A 6633-nucleotide genomic window follows, 5' to 3' on the forward strand; every position below is an offset into this window, starting at 1 on the left:
GATTCTTCTCCACTGGTAAGGTAGGTTTTTAACTTTTGTACTGTTTTTGAAAACACAATTGGTTCATACTGTATACTGTACCTAGTTTTTGCTGTTTGGTAGTGTTGATTGCAGTGTGATTGAAGTAGGTCTAAAGCAATTAGTTCTCAGGTAATTAATCAAGAGTAGTTTCAGGCTTCCTTAAGGTGTGAATTGTGGGCAGGGCTTAGCTACATATATTGAAGGTGGATCTAGCTCATACTTTAGTGTGCTTTAGTTTTCTAAATTGGATTCTTCTCCACTGGTAAGGTAGGTTTTTAACTTTTGTACTGTTTTTGAAAACACAATTGGTTCATACTGTATACTGTACCTAGTTTTTGCTGTTTGGTAGTGTTGATTGCAGTGTGATTGAAGTAGGTCTAAAGCAATTAGTTCTCAGGTAATTAATCAAGAGTAGTTTCAGGCTTCCTTAAGGTGTGAATTGTGGGCAGGGCTTAGCTACATATATTGAAGGTGGATCTAGCTCATACTTTAGTGTGCTTTAGTTTTCTAAATTGGATTCTTCTCCACTGGTAAGGTAGGTTTTTAACTTTTGTACTGTTTTTGAAAACACAATTGGTTCATACTGTATACTGTACCTAGTTTTTGCTGTTTGGTAGTGTTGATTGCAGTGTGATTGAAGTAGGTCTAAAGCAATTAGTTCTCAGGTAATTAATCAAGAGTAGTTTCAGGCTTCCTTAAGGTGTGAATTGTGGGCAGGGCTTAGCTACATATATTGAAGGTGTCTCCGCTACAGACACTTGTGTCTGTAGCGGTTAATAAGAATATCCTGCAACAAAGGTAGTGCACAGAGAATTGATTTAAACTCTTGTTTGCCAAGAAGTTACAAGTTTTTATAGACAGTTACCTCAGTCTAGCATGTGTCTTCAACCTATCTCTGTCAGTTCTCACAGACCAAGATGCTTTTACTCACACAGCAGAGGCAGATCTCCCAGAAACCTCATCTACCCTCCAGTACTGTCTCATTGTCCTGCACTGGTGGTAGGTGGGCTCTGGAACTGCCAATCTGCTGTAAATAAAGCAGACTTTATCTCTGCCCTAGCTACTCATTACTCTTTTGACTTTCTGGCACTAACTGAGACCTGGATATCTCCTCAGAACTCAGCTACACCGGCTGCCCTATCCTCTGCCTATGTATTCTCTCACACTCCACGAGAAACTGGCAGAGGTGGTGGTACGGGTCTCCTGTTGTCCAAGAGGTGGTCCTTCTCGCCCATCACCCTGTCTCATCTCAGTTTTTCATCATTTGAATTTCATGCAGTTAAGGTAACCTCTCCAATTAACCTCCACATCTTGGTTATTTACCGTCCTCCTGGCTCTCTTGGAAACTTTCTAGATGAAATGGACATACTACTTAGTCTTTTTCCTTCTGCTAACACTCCTCTCACTGTTCTAGGAGATTTCAACCTTCCATCTGATAAACTCCAATCCTCTTTCCTTCTCCCTCTCCTTAACTCCTTCTCTTTAACCCTAAACAGCTGCCCTCCTACACACAAGGCAGGAAATTCTCTCGACCTTGTTTTCTGCCGCCCTTCCCCAGTCACAGATATCACTACTATTCCTCTTCATAAATCTGATCATTACCTGGTATCCTTCACTATAACCCTTCCCATTCTATGTAAACCTAACCACCAAAATGTCTCTTTTACCCGCAAAAACCTTCACTCTGTCTCCCCTTCCTCTGTGTCTTCATACACCCTATCATTCCTCCCAGACCCAGACTCCTTCTCCTCTTTACCACTAGAGACTGCGACTGAAACTTTCCTCTCCTCTCTCTCCTCATCCATAGATCTCCTTTGCCCGCTGTCATCTAAACCAAGGAAGAAATCTTGTCCTGCTCCTTGGCTATCTGATGTACTGCGCAACAACAGGAGAGAATTAAGAACTGCGGAGAGAAGATGGAAGAAATCACAGCTTGATGCAGATCTCATCTCTTACCAGACTCTTCTTTCCAAATTCTCATGTGATGTGACTTCTGCCAAAACTACCTTCTTCAGACAAAAGTTGGAAGCGTCTGCACGTGATCCTGGCAAACTCCACAACATCTTCTCCTCACTACTCAACCCACCGACTCCTCCTGCCCCTTCCTCTCTGACTGCTGACGATTTTGCCACATTCTACGATGGGAAGATTGTAGCAATCCGCCAGTCCTTCGCTCTCAACCAAAGTTGGACTAACTGGACTAACAGTACTTGGACTAACCCCCCCCCCCCCCCCCAAAAAAAAAAAAAAAAAAAAAAAAAAAAAACTCAGTTGTGTTGGACTAATGGTACTTGGTTATTAACCTAGTTAACCCAGTGTAAGTATGTATCCAATGTTGTAAACATTAAAGCACTTTTTGTAAGTCGCTCTGGATAAGAGCGTCTGCCAAATGCCTAAATGTAAATGTAAATGCTTTCGCGCAGCATCAAGTGTAGCTTTTGAAAGGGAACGTCTCGGGTTACTTTGCTGTAACCCTGTTTCCTGAAAAAGTGGGAACGAGATGCTGCGCTCCAATGCCACATTGCATGCGTGACTGGACATCCTTCAGACGAAATTGACCTGGTATGTTTCTGGTTAATGCCTATTTATAACCTTCAGGTGCACCTAATCGAATGAGGTCACCTGACAAAGATTATATATGCCAGAAATTTTGCCGTGTTTGACACACGTGCTTCACAACCGGTCACGACGAGACGTTTCACATAGCGCTTTCGCGCAGCATCTCGTTCCCGCTTTTTCAGGGAACAGGGTTACAGCAAAGTAACCCGAGATTTTTTTTTTTTTTACCCTCCAGTACTCCTTTGATGAAGCTGGAGTTTTTCCAAGCCAGCCAGCTCCTTCTTCAACCTGATAGCTTTTGTAACTTTTGATGCTCTGCTACTCCCTTTATCTGAATGTCCAAAATATATGGCCTCAGATCAATCAGATGAAACAACAATACATTTGATCATTGACCCTCAGCCAAAGACATTCTGGTACCATACCATACCTAACTGTCACCATACCTAACTGCCATCTCTTCTTCTTTTCTGCTCTTTTTTCCTCTCTTTCTCCCTCTCTCTTTTTCCTTTTACCTGTCTCTCTGTCGAGCTATACTGTACATGTCGCTCCTTAGCTGCCAGTGATCCAGAGCAGTCTGACTCGTCCTGGTGTCCTGCCTCTGGTTGGAGATCTCGTCGCATGGATTCCCCGTGTAATCTGCCTGGGATGCATGTGGTGACTGGGGACGGTTTCACTTTTCCATGAAGACAGTCCTGTCCTTACTGTATCTGATACAGACAGCTGTTCCCTTTCAAAAGCTACACTTGATGCTGCGCGAAAGCGCCATGGGAAACGATTCCTCGTGACTGGTTGTGAAGGGGGGGAAGAACTATCTCTCTCGCTTCCGCGGAGATGGAAACAATCACTCCAGAGCACTCCTCTAGTGATGAGCCGGTGTGTTAGTTGGTGTTAGAGGTGGTAACGCGCGGTCCAATGCGTACACCTCGATTTGCGGTAAAAATAAATAAATCCCCCAAACGCTCAAGGTCAGCCAACAGGTGCCTGTCGGGTGGCCGGAGGAGGAGGGGCCTTAATGATGGCCCCTCCCCTCCTGGCGACCTCCATAAGTTAACTCTTTTATGAAATAAGCCGTATTTATTCTGTGTTTTTGTGCTATTGACATTTGATTTGTTCCAATGTCATGGATGAAAGTGCGGTCCTTTATGATGTCCCAGATCAGAGAGACGCTCATGGGCTATCTCTCTCCTGGGAGCTTATCCTCTTGGGAAAAAATCCACACTCCCCACCAAGCATGTAGACTAACATCTTCGCCTGGTGCAGCCCTGCACACAATGGCTACCACTTCTGTAGTGGCTAAGTGCCTGGGGATTTCATCCAAGGGCCAATCCCCAGAGGTAAAAAGGGTTATGCGCCGGGAGCTTTGTACCCTTTTTATGTGGTTCAGACCCTCGTCCTTGACCCTGGGTCCAACTCTAGGTCCGTCCTGTCGTCTCCTTAGTGCCCTAGCCTAGGAGGACAGAAGAAATTCTGTCCCTCGGGATCTTTTACATTCCAGCCCAACTATCTTCCACAGTCAAAGCCTTCTGTCCTCCGCCATTAGCTCCGGAGCAGGAAAGACTTCATTCGCTGTGTCCAGCTCATGCTCTTCAATTTACAGCGCACCTCTGCATTAAGCCAGGGCCGTAAATTAGAGCAGGGTTTCATATGTCTTGGGGCCGCGGCCGAAGGGCAGCCGCCATTAGACAAGTTAGGTTGGAGATGCTAGTGCCCTTGCCTAGGAGGACAGGACAAATTCTGTCCTTCAGGATCTTTTACATTCCAGGACATAAAACATGTAGACCCAGTCCACTGCCAAACTGTTACAGTGCTGGAAGTTTCTGCAAAAAAAAAAGCCGTTCTGCATTCTTACCCAACCATCTCCCACAGTTGAAGCCTTCTGTCCTCCGCCGTTAGCTCCGGAGCAGTAAGTCTTTATTCGCTGTGTCCAGCTCATGCTCTTCAATTTACAGCGCACCTCTGCATTAAGCCTGGGCCATAAATTAGAGCAGGGTTTCATATGTCGTGGGGCCGCGGCCCAAGGGCGGCCGGCCATTAGACGAGTCAGGTTAAAGATGCTAGTGCTCCAGCCAATGAGGCGCGTGGCATACTTCGCCTCTAGTGATTAGGGCCAGGAAGCTTGCCTCATCTATTGATCCGGCAAGAGGGGCTTCTAAACATGGCATGCGGCAGGTTGCCTTTCCGCAAGCCATCGGTCAGGCGTCATGGTTGGATGCCAGGCTCACGGGGTCTAGGACTCCTTGGGGGTACTGTGCGCACACGACACAACCCTGGGGGTCCAGACACTTGCAGTGCGGCGGAGTGGGTATTCTTGTTCCCATAGCGCTTTCGCGCAGCACCGAGTGTAGCTTTTGAAAGGGAACGTCTCAGGTTACTTTGCTGTAACCCTGTTCCCTGAAAAAGTGGGAACGAGATGCTGCGCTCCAATGTTGCTTTGCATGCGTGACTAGACACCTTTTAGACAAAATTGACCTAAGGGGGGTTTCCGGTTTATGCCTATTCATAACCTCCAGGTGCACCTCATCGGTTGACGTCACCTGCCTGAGGTTATACATGGCAAAATATTTGGCGTGTTTGACACACACATGCTTCACAACCGGTCACGAGGAATCGTTTCCCATAGCGCTTTCGCGCAGCATCTCGTTCCCGCTTTTTCAGGGAACAGGGTTACAGCAAAGTAACCCGAGATGTTCTCTTAGGACTTGTGACTTCAGCTGCTTGATAGTTCAGGACTGAAGTTTTCTACAGTTTACCTGAGCCTCCAGGAATGAACTGGACTCAATTTTAACTTACACACATCTCCTTATACTGAATGCCCACAGAGTTTCCTATTGAATCTGGTTCCTCTCAAGGTTTCTTCTTATTACCATCTCAGGGAGTTTTTCCTTGCCACTGGCTTGCTCATTAGGGACAGTCTTATCATTTTGATTCATACACATTCACATTTCATAAAAACTTAAATACTTTGTTTTGATTGTGTAAAGCTGCAATCGTTACAAGCGCTATACAAATAAAATTGAATTGAATTGAAACCATGTACATTTGTGCACATGAACTGCCTACTCTTTGAACAAGACAAACTATGAAGAGCACATACATATTTTTAATCAAGCAGGCTTTTTACCCCATTCACTCCCTTTCAGGTTCCCCAGTCATTGCCAATATGGGTGTTAATGTCTCTCTTTGGGCAGGATAATCTCTAAGAAACCTCTTACCCTGTCCAAGAAGGCCAAGGACTCTCAATTATTCTCTGCAACTACCAGGACAAACTCTAATTGTGCTGCATTCAGCTGGGAACTTCTCAGCAGCCACATACCTGCCAGTCACCGCACATTCTGGGCAACTACTGAGTAGAAGAAACTATCTCTTACTGAGGATTTTAATTCCAGAGCCAATGCTATGAGCGGAGGTGAGGCAATCTAATTAGTATCTCCCAACTAGCTCAGGGTCCTTCACCACAGTGAAGTTAAATCCCAAGTCCTAATGGTTAGGTAAACACTCATAAACCAAAACAGCCATAGTGCCCCTTCACTCTCCAAACACCTAGCACTGAGCCCCTAAAAATTAGAAACAGGAAGCTACATGAAAACTGTCCACTCTCTTTACTGACCGGTTCATGAGGATAGAAGCTTCTCTGCTGCTTCATGCTGAAGTCCACTATTAACTCTTTAACCTTGTTGACAGTCAGAAGAAGATTGATCTCCTAGTTTTAATCTGCTCCAGGATCATCATTGTCAGTTGGCAGGCCCACCACAACAGTGTCGTCGACAAAATTTATGATTTAATACAAAAAAACAACAACCTGATATTCAGATGGCTTATTGCTGTGAATGGTATGAAAACTGTAGTGAGCCTAGCGTCAAGTAGTGAGACAACAAAGTCACAGTTTAGTCTTTCAAAGCACTTTATCATCCAGGAGGTCATGGCTATGGAGCGTTTGTCACTGAGATGGACAGGCCAGGGTTTCTTTGGAACAGGAACTTTTTCTACTGCCTTCCTGGGGTTCACTTTCCTGAAGGCTTTCTTTCTCGTGCTCCATAATGATTAATGCAG

The 6633-nt window shown here is 45.2% G+C and overlaps 1 long non-coding RNA gene across 1 annotated transcript; it reads left to right on the forward strand.

The window, feature by feature from the left end:
• The first annotated feature begins 617 nt into the window (after positions 1 to 617).
• Positions 618 to 2044, forward strand: LOC128506534 (uncharacterized). The gene is made up of 3 exons (XR_008355729.1): positions 618 to 1020; positions 1138 to 1305; positions 1829 to 2044. It is a non-coding gene; the product is annotated as an uncharacterized LOC128506534 (long non-coding RNA).
• The last annotated feature ends 4589 nt before the right edge of the window (positions 2045 to 6633 follow it).

This window comes from Clarias gariepinus, chromosome 18 (genome assembly GCF_024256425.1).
Source record: "Clarias gariepinus isolate MV-2021 ecotype Netherlands chromosome 18, CGAR_prim_01v2, whole genome shotgun sequence".
Taxonomy (NCBI): Eukaryota; Metazoa; Chordata; class Actinopteri; order Siluriformes; family Clariidae; genus Clarias; species Clarias gariepinus.